Source organism: Poromitra crassiceps, assembly GCF_964638095.1.
Source record: "Poromitra crassiceps genome assembly, chromosome: 8".
Classification (NCBI taxonomy): domain Eukaryota; kingdom Metazoa; phylum Chordata; class Actinopteri; order Beryciformes; family Melamphaidae; genus Poromitra; species Poromitra crassiceps.
Window position 1 is genome coordinate 54,181,025 of NC_139629.1, and position 16,061 is coordinate 54,197,085.

The following is a 16,061-nucleotide window of genomic DNA, read 5'->3' on the forward strand; positions in this document are numbered from 1 at the left end:
TACTGTCTGTGTAGAGTACAAAAGTACAATACTTTTGCATTACTTTCACCAAAATAACTGCAGTAGCAGAATGACATCGCTGTCCCAGAACCATCCTGAAATATAATTTAAACCATCAGTGTAAACTGTCCAAAATTCTAAATGTCATCCTTTTTCTTTATTGTCATCTATGGTGGTTAATTGCATAAAAACACAAGTTCATTAGGAAATGATTGTATCTTCATTTAAATAGTGCTTTGAAAATGTAACTCAATTTGTAACTTGACAAAGTAACTGGTATAATATTACTGAAATCGTATTGGTAATAAGTTATATTACTCAGTTACTGCTAAAAGTAATATATTACATGACATATATTACTTTTGTAATGAATTACCCCCAACACTGATAAGGAGTGAGGATAATACAGTACATGCTTTGAATTCCTTAGTTTTAGCTATGCAGTGTTCTAAGCAGATCGGATAGCATGCAGCAGATGATAAAACGTAGTTAAATTTCATATGAAAAGTCATAGGTTTTGTTTGGCATACCTGACTGTTTCCACTTCCTGTAGTCTTCCTCATAGACGTCATGTGATGTACTGTGACATGTCCTATGGCTATGTTTGTGTTTAAAAAGGCTAAGACTCGATACACTTTGTTAGTTTGTTTTTGTATCTCTGATGTCTGTAAAATGTTTTTTTTATCATGTAGGTGATTGTTGTTAATACGACTTGTATTACATTTTGATATTACATTGCATAAAATGTTCACCTATATACTATATTAGTCATGTACATGTCTGTTCTCAATTAGACTTGACAGGTATTAAAGTAATGATTTCATAACCAAATGGTTCAAATTTCACCAGCTCACAATTTAAACTGCATAATTTTGGTGAGGACCAGTTGGTGCTTTATTCTGTTAATAAGGTGATACTCAACTTGACTTTAGACACACAAATGGTAACTAATGGTAAGATAATCATGAAGTAGCGATGCATACCATGAACAACTCTAGTGGTTATTTGTCAGTTAGGACGTGATGTCCCTCTGCTTGCTGGTGGTTGGGGTCGTTGTGGTGATGAGTGCACCTGGGTGTACTCCTTGTCTTTAAAGGCTTTCAGACATTCAGCAGTGTCTCTCTCCCTCCTCACCCCCCATATGTTACAACCCAGCTCAAGGAAGTAACAAAAAAATCACGTTTAAATAAAAGTTCAAACAATCATTTATGAACTAAAACTAAGGGGAAATAACTAGACGACAAAAAATGACATTAAACAAAAGAACAGGTCAAAAGGTGCATCGGTGAGGAGGGAGAGAGACTGAATGGTATGAAGTTCTTCTGGGCCCAGGTGCACCCAATCAGCCTAACAACTCACAGGGTCATCACAAGGGTGATGCTTACTTGAGGGTGACACAAATATGGTAACTGATGGTAAGAGAATCAGAAAATAAGGATACATTCTTAGTAGCAACTCAGTATGATGCACTACTTCAGGCTACTCAGTATGATGCACTACTTCAGGCTACTCCGTATGATGCACTACTTCAGGCTACTCGAGACAAAAATAGTAACTAATATGGGCTCAACAAGGAAGTAATGATTACATGCTACTTAGTATCTTATTCAGAGCTAATCATGAATGATACATTGAGTAAGTGGCCATTATAGCATTCAGATATCCAGGAAGTAATCGTTAGATACTGGTATCAATACTGCTATGTAATAGTCTGTTCATAATGTCAGTACGTATAATGTCATTATGTAGCCTACTATCATAGGTCTACTTGAATTCAGTCATTCAGGAAATCCCTGTTAACTATTCATTACAGTTCATTCCTGATTTGTTGCTTACTCGTTCTTTGGTAACTAAGCACATTTTTGTGGAACCTTATTGTAAAGTGTTAGCACACTTTGTTATGACTTTTGATCGTCGTGGAGATTATAATTATCCTTTGTGTGTTTACATAAATACAACACAGGAAAGGAAAGGAAACGAAAGATGGGCTTGTGAACCTTTAAGAAAAGCTCCCCCACACCCACATATCCAACATCTATGAACAACGTTCTCCTGTGTCCTGTGCATCTCCTGAATGAACCTTATGTGTTATCAATGGCCTACATCACCCTGTCTCCTCTCCATCTCTGCAGAGCTACAGCCAGCTGCTTGCTTAGCTGGCTGGCTGGATGACTGGCTGAGGTAGGACAGCAGCAGATGATGATGATGATGTGTGTATTATCTGTATGATCCATCCACACTCATTAGATAACAGGATCTCTCCCCAGGTGATAGGCTGTCTGTATGATAGATCACAGGATCTCTCCCCAGGTGATAGGCTGTCTGTATGAGAAGGACATGGAGGATCAAATGGTCTGTTCCTGCTCCGTGCCAACACATGTTATCATCCAGACACGAGTCTGAAAGGTGGATTAGCTGATCAGGTGTGTGTGTGTGTGTGTGTGTGTGTGCTGCTCACAGCTGATATAATACAAACACATAGAGGCTACATTCAATACATTTCCACACAGGTAATTTGTTAGCTTCACTCTCATCTTTCAGCTAATAAAGGATTTGAAATGAAACCCAGGTGGAATCTCTGGCAATTTATCTTAATTTATCCCAAATCAGGGGTGTTGGGGGGCAGGGGGGAGTCTTTTCAACACTTTTCTATGCATGTTTTTGATATTTTACATTCCACCAGTGGCCTGCACAGCTGGACCTTTCTCCACTCTTGCTCTCAATGCCCCACCTTGTGGCCAAATTCTGATGCTGCATATCTTATTTTGACTCCGAGACAGAGAAGACTGGCTTGCAATCACTGGTGGGCAGATGAGTGCGATACTACATCACATGAACAGCTCCAGAAACCAATTCAGACTGTTCCTTCCACTCACTGTATTGATATGAGCTCCATGGGCATTTCATATTTTCAATAGCCTATCTAACATTTTTGAGCACCCATTGTGTGAAAAGCATAATTGCATGCATGAATTCAAACTTCTGTAGCTAGAATGATCACTTTTACCCACCACCACCACCAAAGAAAAAACAATCCACACTTACCAGAGCATCCGTGACAAAGACAAAGGAGCTGGTTGTGGACCTGAGGAGCCAGGAGGGCCAAGTCACCACGGTGACCTGGTTGTGGACCTGAGGAGCCAGGAGGGCCAAGTCACCACGGTGACCTGGTTGTGGACCTGAGGAGCCAGGAGGGCCAAGTCACCACGGTGACCCCTGTTTCCATCCATCATGGGGTGGACATTGTGGAGGACTACATTACCTGGAAGTGTACATTGATAATAAACTGGACTGAGCAAAGAACACTGAAGCCCCACCTGTAGAAGAAGGGACGAAGCTACTTTCTACTTTCTGTGAAGGCTGAGGTCCTTCAACATCTGCCGGACACAATGAGGATGTTTTATGAGTCTGTGCTGATCAGTGCTTTCCTGTTTGCTGTTGTTGTATGCCGGGGCAGCAGGAGGAGGGCAGTGGATCCCAACAGACTCAAACTGATCCACAAGGCCAGGGACGTTGTGGGGCTGGAGCTGGGCTCTCTGATCATTGTTGACGTTGTCCATCATGGACAACGTCTCCCACCCACTCCATGATGAGCTGGTCGAACACAGCTAGGAGCACTTTCAGGGCAAGACCGATTCCACAGATGCACACAGAGCACCACAGGAATCAAACTCTTTAACTCCTCCCTCAGAGCGTCAGACTCTCTTCAGTCAGCCAATAATATAGCCTGGGACTCTCTCCACCCGTCCACAAATCAAAAACCGACTTTTGATCATCTGATTGTGAAATACAACTCAATGTGCAATAAGTGCTAAATACTGCAATTTGGGCAATAATCAAATTATCCAGACTGTTATTGTTCATGTCACTGCTCATTTTACTGATCGACCTAATCCACCTTACTCTTTATTATTATTATTATTAATTACTATCACTCACACTGCTGTATTTAAGAAAATATTATGCACCTGTATAAGAAGATATTACATAGGCCTACCTCATATTTCACCTTTTGCTAAATGGTAGGCTACTTGATAAGGATTGTAGGAGAAGGCACATAGCCTATTTGTGACACTTTATATACAGTATAGCTACATAACTTCTATTTTATTGTTTTATGGTAGGCCTATATGATTGATTGATTGATTTTCTTTATTTAAGTGTCATGCTTCGAATGAAGCCCAGCCCACATGGGCTTACAGGACACTTTTACTGTTCATCATTTAAACAAACAATGATCAAAACATAAAACCAACAGAAAACACCCAAAATACATACAGTAAAGTTGTACAGCATGAAAACCACCACCTGAACCTACTTAAAGAGCTGCGCTTGCCTTCTATTCCAGGCCCTAGAGATAAAGTTAGCAGTCTTAAATACCTCAGTCTTAAACAACCACTCCAACTTCTGGCCATCATCTGCCCAGAAGAGCTCAGGTCTTTGCTTTTGCATTTCGTCAAATAAGGAAATCCTCAAATCATCATATAAAGTACAATAAAACATGAAATGAAACTCATTTTCAACATCCTTTAGATCACAGACATTGCATATCCTGTTCTCTTCTGGTATAGCTGTGAACCGCCCTACTTCAATGGCAAGAGGCAGAATACCAATTCTCAGCTGAGCACATAAAGACCTCTGGTTTCTGGTTAGAAAGGAAGTGACATAGGGCTCAGGACCAAAACACTGCTTCATCTGAACATATGATCTAAGCTTAGGTTTAGACCATATGTCGTTTGCCCATCCCTCTCTGTAATTAAGAGATAACTTTTGTTTCAACATATTAACATTACAGCAAAGCATGTTGTGAAAAATATATGCCAGGTCTGCCTCTCTAAGAGTAGAACAAATTTCCTTTATCCAGGGGTGACTATGAGCCTTGTCCCAGTTGAAGACCTTCTTTGTTAACCTACTCTCTGGCATATTAATGAAGCGGTTCCATAGCCGTATCATTTCTCCCTTTAGTCTAATCTCCACCGGTTCCCAACCCATATCACCCTGTATGGCAAGAATAGGGGCAAATGCATGTACCCCAAGGAAGCATCTTATGGCTCTATTCTGGATGGAATTTACTTTTTTGGCATCCTTGCAACCCCATACTCCAGCTGCATAACTAAAAATGGGACAAACACATGCTTCATAAAGCTGTGAGTATGTGGAATAGCCAATGTCTTCCACATACTGGAATGTGTAGGCCTCTATATGCCTCTGATAATGTTTCAATGTTTATATTTCCCTAGTACCAAGTTTGAGTAGCCTGGTAGCCTATTACTGTAGCATGACTCAATTTTCCCTCTGGGATCAATAAAGTTTTAAAAAAATGGGGGAGAGTTTTCCATCAGTGTTCAAGATGCAAAATTCTAACCCATTTATCCTATTAAATATAAATATAAGTCTATTGTTATAATGGGTGGTGCATGCCCTTTTAAAAGGACAGATCTACACGTAGTAACTTAACTTCCACCCAAATAAACCTACTTTATACCGTCTATGAAATAAATAAATTGCATTAAAAGAGAGGTACCGCACATGATGCCAGATAGTCGCAGTGTTGTGCGTCTTTTCACAGATAAACTTGTAAACAGCTTGTTTGATTGGCCGCTGGCGCACACGTGAAAGGAATTCCATGTTAACGATGCGGGAGCTGAGTAGGACCAAAGATTGGGGGCGGAGTGACCATGGGAGTGACGGACGGACATATGGACGGACCGGACCCGGACCGGATTCAGCGTCGGACAAGATGGCGGCCAGCTAATAATACCGATTCCCGATTCATCACGCTATTGTTTACAACTGTAATTGACCAACAACAGAAGAAGACGCTGTATGTATGAATGATATTACCACGAATATATCAACAGGAGACGAGGCTCCGTTTAGCACTCAGAGAGAAAGAAAAAGCTCGTCTCTCTTGGACTCAGATGAACGGTTTGGTTAGCTGTGAAGCTAATGGAGCTAACGTTTATTTGAGCTTTGAAGAACAACTTTTGCCAGTAAAACGTTCAGGAGGAAAAGTTCCCGTGTCACTGTATGCCTGTATGGAAATGTCTAATGTCCAAAACCGGACAGGTTTGGTGAATTATCTTAGCGACTAACTGTGGCTGTTGAAGAGATATTTGGGCTGTTTGAAAGAAGGTAGCAGTACAAGGAGGATGCTTCTCTGTCTGAGTCCAGATCTTCAGGTCTTCCCACTCCACTGAGTTGACTGCTTCTGAAGAAGAAATGGAGTGTAACAAGTTAACAATTCAGTCTGATATCAGGCTAGAATCTTCTTCCAAAAAGAACAAGCAACAACGAAAGCTGTTTGACACGGTTTTAAATCCTGTAGTGCGGTTACATAGAATAGACGTACGTCCAGACTTCCAGCAGCGTTTGGAAGAAGTTCCTCCTGAACTGCAGGAGTGGAGCCCCAGTCTGGATCAGGAGGGCACAGAGCCCCCACACATTAAAGAGGAACAGGAGGAACTCTGTACGAGTCGGGAGGGAGAGCAGCTTCAGGAGGACCCAGAGCCCCCACACATTAAAGAGGAACAGGAGGAACTCTGTACGAGTCGGGAGGGAGAGCAGCTTCAGGAGGACCCAGAGCACGCACACATTAAAGAAGAACTCTGGACCAGTCGGGAGGGAGAGCAGCTTCAGGAGGACCCAGAGCACCCACACATTAAAGAGGAACAGGAGGAACTCTGTACGAGTCGGGAGGGAGAGCAGCTTCAGGAGGACCCAGAGCCCCCACACATTAAAGAGGAACAGGAGGAACTCTGTACGAGTCGGGAGGGAGAGCAGCTTCAGGAGGACCCAGAGCACGCACACATTAAAGAAGAACTCTGGACCAGTCGGGAGGGAGAGCAGCTTCAGGAGGACCCAGAGCCCCCACACATTAAAGAGGAACAGGAGGAACTCTGTACGAGTCGGGAGGGAGAGCAGCTTCAGGAGGACCCAGAGCACGCACACATTAAAGAAGAACTCTGGACCAGTCGGGAGGGAGAGCAGCTTCAGGAGGACCCAGAGCCCCCACACATTAAAGAGGAACTCTGGACCAGTCGGGAGGGAGAGCAGCTTCAGGAGGACCCAGAGCACGCACACATTAAAGAAGAACTCTGGACCAGTCGGGAGGGAGAGCAGCTTCAGGAGGACCCAGAGCCCCCACACATTAAAGAGGAACAGGAGGAACTCTGTACGAGTCGGGAGGGAGAGCAGCTTCAGGAGGACCCAGAGCACGCACACAAAGAAGAACTCTGGACCAGTCGGGAGGGAGAGCAGCTTCAGGAGGACCCAGAGCCCCCACACATTAAAGAGGAACAGGAGGAACTCTGGAGCAGTCAGGAGGGAGAGCAGCTTCTGGAGGACCCCGTTTTAAATCCTGTAGTGCGGTTACATAGAATAGCCGTACCTCCAGATTTCCAGCAGCGGTTGGAAGAAGTTCCCCCTGAACTGCAGGAGTGGAGCCCCAGTCTGGACCAGGAGGGCCCAGAACCCCCTTACATTAAAGAGAAACAGGAAGAACTCCGGAGCAGTCAGGAGGGAGAGCAGCTTCAGGAGGACCCAGAGACCGCACACACTAGAGGAACGAAGAACAGCAGAACATATGGAGCTAAGTAAGTGGTTGTGTTCTCACACACACACACACACACACACACACACACACACACACACACACACACACACACACACACACAGGTGAAAGTGGACCACCACAACAACACTTACTGTAATGCAGCCTTTAGAACCAGGAAAAGACAACATTTGTGCCGTATCGCCATATTACCATATCCAAAATCTAAGACCATATATCAGGCATGTCCAAAGTCCAGCCACATGCGGGCCATGGCCCATCTCTCAAAATATACTACAGTACTGTTTCAGGAAGCAAGTTCAGTTTGACAGCACTATTATACAGTTTGTAGACAAGCACCAAGTAGGAACAATGCAGGCAAAACTAATGTTTTCAGACCGTAAACTAAATCCTTAGAGAACAGTTGTAGGTGTGTTCGGAAATAGCACTCCGAGCGCCCAGAGCGCACACTGGACCGTTTGTAAATAGGGAGCACCATTGTAATGTAATGTACCTTCACGCTCTCATTTCAGTGTAGAGCGTCAAGAGTGGATTTACGAACGCACCCTGTATTGTATTTTTTTTATATAACCCATATGAAGCGAAAAGTAGCTGGCCCCCAGATATTTTCATATTATCAAATCTGGCCCCCATTCAAAAGGTTTGGACAGCCTTGCCATATATAGTCTCATATCACAATATTGATATAAAATTGATATACTGCCCCCCCGTTAATATTGAGTCCCAGAATCAACCTCCCAATGATGCAATTTGCAGACAAACATTCGATTTCATTGATTATCAATCACTGCTTTCAATGTCTTTCTGGTGTAAATGTTTTATTTTTACAACCAGATCACCCTATTAATTAAACAGTGTCATGACTCAATAACGTTACTTGGCAGAGGGTCGCTGAGCACATTTCCTTGTGAAAAATGTTTGCTTGTCACAAAATAACTCGTTTGACGACTTATTTGATGGAATGTGATTATGTTATCGATCACATTCGCTAACCTGTTGCTCTTTGAAGTCGGGATGTTTCTCTGCGTTTAGTCAGCTGAGCTCCCTTCACCTCCGCACTTTTAAACATCATTTACAGACAGGCTATGTAGTGTCCGTCCCCTTAGTGTCAGCAACGTAACGTAAGCAAAAATAATTCCATATTTCGCTCTCTGTGCATTGTTGTGTTGTTGTGTTAAAGCTCTGAATGAGTGAAAGAGAGGAGGGGGGGACGCCCGCGGCTGGGAGTTAAATCAGAGCACCACTTGGAGCACTCGGCGCACCCCCCCCCCCCCCCCCCCACGGACACACTGTCACATGATGCATGTAAGGTTACATTATTTCTCTTAAAAGCATGCACATTATTTTTAATTCAGCGTAAATGAACGTCATGAAAACATATCTATTCACATCGAAAAAATAACACATTTAAGTTGATACCAATCTACCAAATTCCAGCGATTCTCAATTCTCATTTCCTGTTTTTCTAACCATCCATACCACTGGGCCAATTCCTGAAATTTGGCCCAATGAACAGATGAGCCTCTTCAGGGGCAATAGGCTTGAACTCCTGGTATTGCCGCTTGCGGCTATATTTAGGGGTCCAAGCACGAAGTGCGTGGATCCCTATTGTATCTGTTCCGATTCTTTTTTTTCTTCTTCTCCGGTAAAACTGTATGTACAGCAGAAACTGTAATGCTCAGCGTAGCCAGACTGGGCACATAGATTGTAAATGTGCCTCACTACTCCGAAACAAAAAATGACCCATATCGGCCAGATGGTGGCGCTATAACAGACCATTTCGCGTTATGGTCCATATCTTCTGAACCGTGAGGCGTAGAATCAAAATTCCACTTCATCTGTATTCCCTGGATCAATACGCATCTATCCATATAGGCCACGCCCATTTGCGTGTGCCTAGATGTTCCGCCATCTTGGACTTTCTCAATAGACCAAATCACCGTGACGTCACCATGTAAACAAATTTACTTCCGGGTACCACTTGGGGAAGGCGGCAGGTTTAAATGTGCGTGTTGTCAAATAAATGCTGTCAAACCCTCTCGTTGTTTTCGGCCGACTACTTTCAATTTAAATGGTTAAACGGTTGGTAAACATGCTTGTCCGACGTATCTAGCCTTTCTTCTGTGTTTGTTTTATGTAGTGTTAGCTAGCTAATAACGTTTGTTTGTCTGTCAAACTCGCTGTTTTGCAGACTCGTTAACGTAGAAGAGCCTGGTGACGCGAGGTTACGTTAACGTTACAAACAGAGCTACTGACGCCACGTTAATTTAATTTAGCGTCAAGTCTACTCTGGTCTGGTCCAACAGGTAAATTAGCTAGTCTGGTCTCCACTAACGTTAGTGAAAGTGTTGTTATGAATGATATTAAACAATAACACAACACGGACGAACCATTTTTGTCTTCTTTGTCTGTTTTTGTCTTCAACACGTCAGTTTGTGCCGTCCACCGCCATTATAATGTGTGGACCTCAGGGGTACCCGGAAGTAAATGTAAACATCCCGCTGATTTGGTCTATAACCTATTTTTGCTATCTCCTCCCAGGCCATTTGCCTGAATGAGCCCAAACTTTTTCTGTGGCATCTCTGGACTTACCCGACCTAAAGTTATGGAATTCATTTAGATACGTGAAACCGTTTTGAAATGATAAATGTTTAAACTTTTGTGTATTTACTTTTGTTCTTTTCCTGCCCTAAAAGTGTGTGGATCTCAGAAACCATACACCCCCCATCACCCAAACTTTCCACACAGGTTCACGACATCACCCACTACTCAGAGTAAAAAAATTACACCAATCCACCAGATGGTGGCGCTATAACAGCCAATTTCACGTTTGTTGGTCCATAACTTCTGAACTGCGAGCTGTAGAATCAAAATTCCACATCTACTGGTTTCCCTGGAGCATCATGTATCTAACCCACTAGGCCACGCCCATTTCTGTGTGGTAGATTTTCCGCCATTTTGAATTTGATCAAAAACCTACTTTTGCGAGCTCCTCCTAGACTGTTTGGCCAAATCACACGAAACTTTTTCTGGGTTATCTATGGACTACCCCGACCTAAAGTTGTTAAAGGATTTTGGATACTTGAAACCGTTTTGAAATGATAAATGTCTAAACTTGTGTGTATTTGCTTTTGTTCTTTTCCTGCCCTAAAAGTGTGTGGATCTCAGAAACCATACGCCCCACATCACCCACCTTTCTACATAGTTTCAAGACATCACCCACTACTCAGAGGAAAAAATTACACCAATCCACCAGATGGTGGCGCTATAACAGCCAACCACCACTACTACTGCCGCTGCTGCTACTACTACTACTACTATTCTTAGTACTTCTGCTGCTACTATTGCTACCACTCCCACTACTACCAACACTACTACTACTACTATTACTACTACTGCTACTACTACTACTACTAGTACTGCTTGGAAACCGTCAGGTCACCGGATCTCAACCAAACTTTGTTTACTTGTGCACATACCAAGTCTGAATAAATGTGCACTATCTGATATATACCCCCCAAGTCACCGGAAGCTTGGACCCCGCATCGCCGCTTGCGGCTATATTTCTTATTAGTATTGTTGTTTTTGTGGGTGTTCCCTGTCTTACCTTCTGTCTCTGTTTGATGATGTCAGAGCTGAACTGTCTTACCTTCTGTCTCTGTTTGATGATGTCAGAGCTGAACTGTCTTACCTTCTGTCTCTGTTTGATGATGTCAGAGCTGAACGGCGGGAGGAGAGACATCTGGCAGAGGAGGAGAGGAACGCTGTCAAGATGACTTCTTCAGAGGAGGTGAAAAAATATCACTGTTGTTGTTGCAACACAAACACACACGCACACACATACAGTCTCTCTGATTCTTTCTTTATATCTTTCTCCATGGTAACAGGGAGACACCAGCGTACCCAGACATCACCGCTGTGATCAGTGTGACAAAACATTCACAAGACTTAAGCACTTAAAGCGACATCAGAGTGTTCACTCAGGGGAGAAGCCTTACTCCTGTCAGGAGTGTGGAAGCTGTTTCAAACGGTCAGGTCACCTAAGAAGACACCAACTCATTCACACTGGAGTTAAACCCTACAGCTGTGACCAATGTGGGAGCAGGTTCAGTCAGTTAACTTCCCTAAAAACACATAAACGCATTCACACTGGAGTTAAACCCTACAGCTGTGACCAATGTGGGAACAGGTTCAGTGAGTTATCTTCCCTAAAAGATCATAAACACATCCACACTGGAGCTAAACCCTACAGCTGTGAGGAATGTGAGAGCAAGTTCAGTCGGTTAGGTAGCCTAAAAACACATAAACGCATTCACACTGGAGCTAAACCCTACAGCTGTGACCAATGTGGGAGCAGGTTCAGTCACTTAAGTAACCTAACATCACATAAACGCATTCACACTGGAGTTAAACCCTACAGCTGTGACCAATGTGGGAGCAGGTTCAGTCATTTAGGTGCCCTAACAACACATAAACACATTCACACTGGAGTTAAACCCTACAGCTGTGACCAATGTGGGAACAGGTTCAGTGGATTATCTTCCCTAAAAAAACATAAACGCATTCACACTGGAGCTAAACCCTACAGCTGTGACCAATGTGGGAGCAGGTTCAGTGACTTAAGTAACCTAACAACACATAAACGCATTCACACTGGAGTTAAACCCTACAGCTGTGTCCGCTGTAAGAAAGTGTTCAGACACTCAAGTACTCTGAAGAAACACCGCTGCATCTAACTTGCTGAAGAGCGCCTCCAGGACATGCAGTATATACTATACACCAAGGTTATAATGGGTTGAGATTTTTTTCACATTTTCTTTTTTTTTTATTAGTTTGGACTTGTTTTCCATTTCAGTTAAAGGAACACTCCGCCCATTTTCAACCAGCTTTGTATCATTAGAACATCAGTAGTATATCAGAAAACTGTAAACTGTTTTGAAGTCTGTCATTTAATTTGACAGTTATTGAGTGTTAAAGTGTGGACCAGTGATATCACTGGTCCACACTAACTCAAATTAATAACTCATTAACTCAAATCAACTCCCAATAACTGTCAAACTAGATGAATGATGAATAGTTTGACAGTTATTGAGAGTTGATTTGAGTTAATGAGTTATTAATTTGAGTTAGTGTGGACCAGTGATGTCACTGGTCCACACTTTAACACTCAATAACTGTCAAATTAAATGACAGACTTCAAAACCGTTTACAGTTTTCTGATATACTACTGATGTTCTAATGATACAAAGCTGGTTGAAAATGGGCGGAGTGTTCCTTTAAGTTTTAATTAATTGTTAAAGCCGGTTTGCTAGTTTAGTTTATTTTTTATTTTTTGAAAATGCATAGTTTCTATGGGTTTTTGTGTTTTCGCTTTTGTTTTTCCTTTCTTGTAATGTGGTATTTGTCAGGGGTGAGAATTAAAAAATGTAAAAAAAAAGTATTGTGTAATACATTCAACAAAACATACCGTACTATAAAAATGTCTTCACTTATCTTTACAGAACACTGACTGGGAGTAGACCAGGGTAAACCAGACTTTTCTTTGGCTATTACAGAGAGTGTGTGTAGCTACATTGCCACTAGGTGGCTTTATTATGCTTTGCGTCCAAACTGCAGTATAGAGGAAAAGAGGACACCGTACCCAGACCTGAGTTTTATGAGTTGTATGTGGGTGTAGTCATGTTTCTTATATGGTCATGATGTCAGGGGACTCAAAATAGATAAATTGATTTATTCTATTATGCAAACCCAATGAGTCCTCTATACGTTTTTAGCTCTTTTTGCAACTGCTGCGCCTGTTGCTTAACAGTTAAGCAACAGGCTTAACTGAATGAGTTAAGCCTTAATGCACTTTTCATACTCTTTTTTTTATGCCTCCGCCGGCGATAGCCAGGCCGGAGGCATTATGGATCCGGGTTGTCCGTCCGTACGGCTGTCCGGCTGTCCGTCCGTACGGCTGTCCGTACGATGTTTGTTAACGCGATATCTGAGGAACGCCTGGACGGAATTTCATCAGATTCGCCTTAAACATTCACTTAGGCTCAAGGATGATCTGATTAGATTTTGGTGGTCAAAGGTCAAGGTCACTGTGACCTCTCGAACGCCATTTTCAAGCTTGTTAACGCGATATCTGAGGAACGCCTGGACGGAATTTCATCAGATTCGCCTTTAACATTCACTTAGGCTCAAGGATGATCTGATTAGATTTTGGTGGTCAAAGGTCAAAGGTCAGGGTCACTGTGACCTCTCAAATGCCATTTTCAAGCTTGTTAACGCGATATCTGAGGAACGCCTGGACGGAATTTCATCAGATTCGCCTTAAACATTCACTTAGGCTCAAGGATGATCTGATTAGATTTTGGTGGTCAAAGGTCAAGGTCACTGTGACCTCTCGAACGCCATTTTCAAGCTTGTTAACGCGATATCTGAGGAACGCCTGGACGGAATTTCATCAGATTCGCCTTTAACATTCACTTAGGCTCAAGGATGATCTGATTAGATTTTGGTGGTCAAAGGTCAAAGGTCAGGGTCACTGTGACCTCTCAAATGCCATTTTCAAGCTTGTTAACGCGATATCTGAGGAACGCCTGGACGGAATTTCATCAGATTCGCCTTAAACATTCACTTAGGCTCAAGGATGATCTGATTAGATTTTGGTGGTCAAAGGTCAGGGTCACTGTGACCTCTCAAACGCCATTTTCAAGCTTGTTAACGCGATATCTGAGGAACGCCTGAACGGAATTTCATCAGATTCGCCTTAAACATTCACTTAGGCTCATGGATGATCTGATTAGATTTTGGTGGTCAAAGGTCAAAGGTCAAGGTCACTGTGACCTCTCAAACGCCATTTTCAAGCTTGTTAACGCCATATCTGAGGAACGCCTGGATGGAATCTCATCAGATTCGCCTTAAACATTCACTTAGGCTCAAGGATGATCTGATTAGATTTTGGTGGTCAAAGGTCAAGGTCACTGTCACCTCTCAAACGCCATTTTCAAGCTTGTTAACGCCATATCTGAGGAACGCCTGGACGGAATTTCATCAGATTCGCCTTAAACATTCACTTAGGCTCAAGGATGATCTGATTACATTTTGGTGGTCAAAGGTCAAGGTCACTGTGACCTCTCAAACGCCATTTTCAAGCTTTTTAACGCGATATCTGAGGAACGCCTGGACGGAATTTCATCAGATTCGCCTTAAACATTCACTTAGGCTCAAGGATGATCTGATTAGATTTTGGTGGTCAAAGGTCAAGGTCACTGTGACCTCTCAAACGCCATTTTCAAGCTTGTGAACGCGATATCTGAGGAACGCCTGGACGGAATTTCATCAGATTCGCCTTAAACATTCACTTAGGCTCAAGGATTAACTGATTCCATTTTGGTTATCAAAGGTCAAAGGTCAAGGTAACTGTGATCTCACACACCCATTTTCCAAACTATGTAATGCAACATCTCAGGAGCACCTTGACGGAATTGCTTCCAATTTGCCTCAAATGGCGATTTGGACTCAAGAATGAACTAATGGCGGAGGCATAAGTCCGCGTTGCGGTCGTTCTAGTTTTTTTAAAGTTTTGTTGTGATGCTTTTAAATGTCCATTTTATTCTCTTCTTTTATTCTTTTATTTTCCTGTCAACCATTTTATGTGAAGCACTTTGAATTGCCTCTGTGTATGAAATGTGCTATACAAATAGACTTGACTTGACTTGACTTGACTAGAGTGGGACAAATTGTGATGCTTTTGGAAGCTATAGAGAGCCAAAGTGGAACGTCACTTCCTGCTTCAGCACTGTACCAGAAATTTTCGTCCGCCATTTATTTTCCCATAGACATTTTGTAAAATGCTTATAAAAATAGTTGTACTTGTTCAAACCAAACAGTTCAGATATATTTAGAAACAGGAGAGATTGCATAACATTTAACTCATTTAACTAAAATGTAAAAAAAAAAAAAAATGTGTTTAATTTTTTATTTAATTTTTATTTTTGGTCTGAGTGAAATGTTCTATGGTCTCTCCCGATTCTAAATAAGCATTTTACGTAATGTCTATGGGGAAATGAATGGTGGAAGAAAATCTCTGGTACAGTGCTGAAGCAGGAAGTGACATTCACTTTGCCTCTTTATTGTATTCAGAAGCCCTAACAAAGGTCATTCTAGAAAGGAAACCAATGAAGAAGATGCATTTTATTTGGAACTCTGGTCAACATGCAGGAAGCCAATAGAATTCATCAATGCCTTTGCAGTGTGCCCTCCCCCCCCCCACACACACACGCACACACACGCACAAGACATGGCGATTTCTCGACAATATTCCTATGATATAATATTCCTATATTATAGGCTAGATACTGAAAGCTTTTTTTTTTTAACTTCCAGGCAGAGATGGGGACTTGGACTACTTAAGTCCTCAAAGACTTGAGTCTTGACTTGGATTTGAGACTTGTGAACACTCTTTATTTTTGTATGTATTAACATCTAAGGCAAGGTC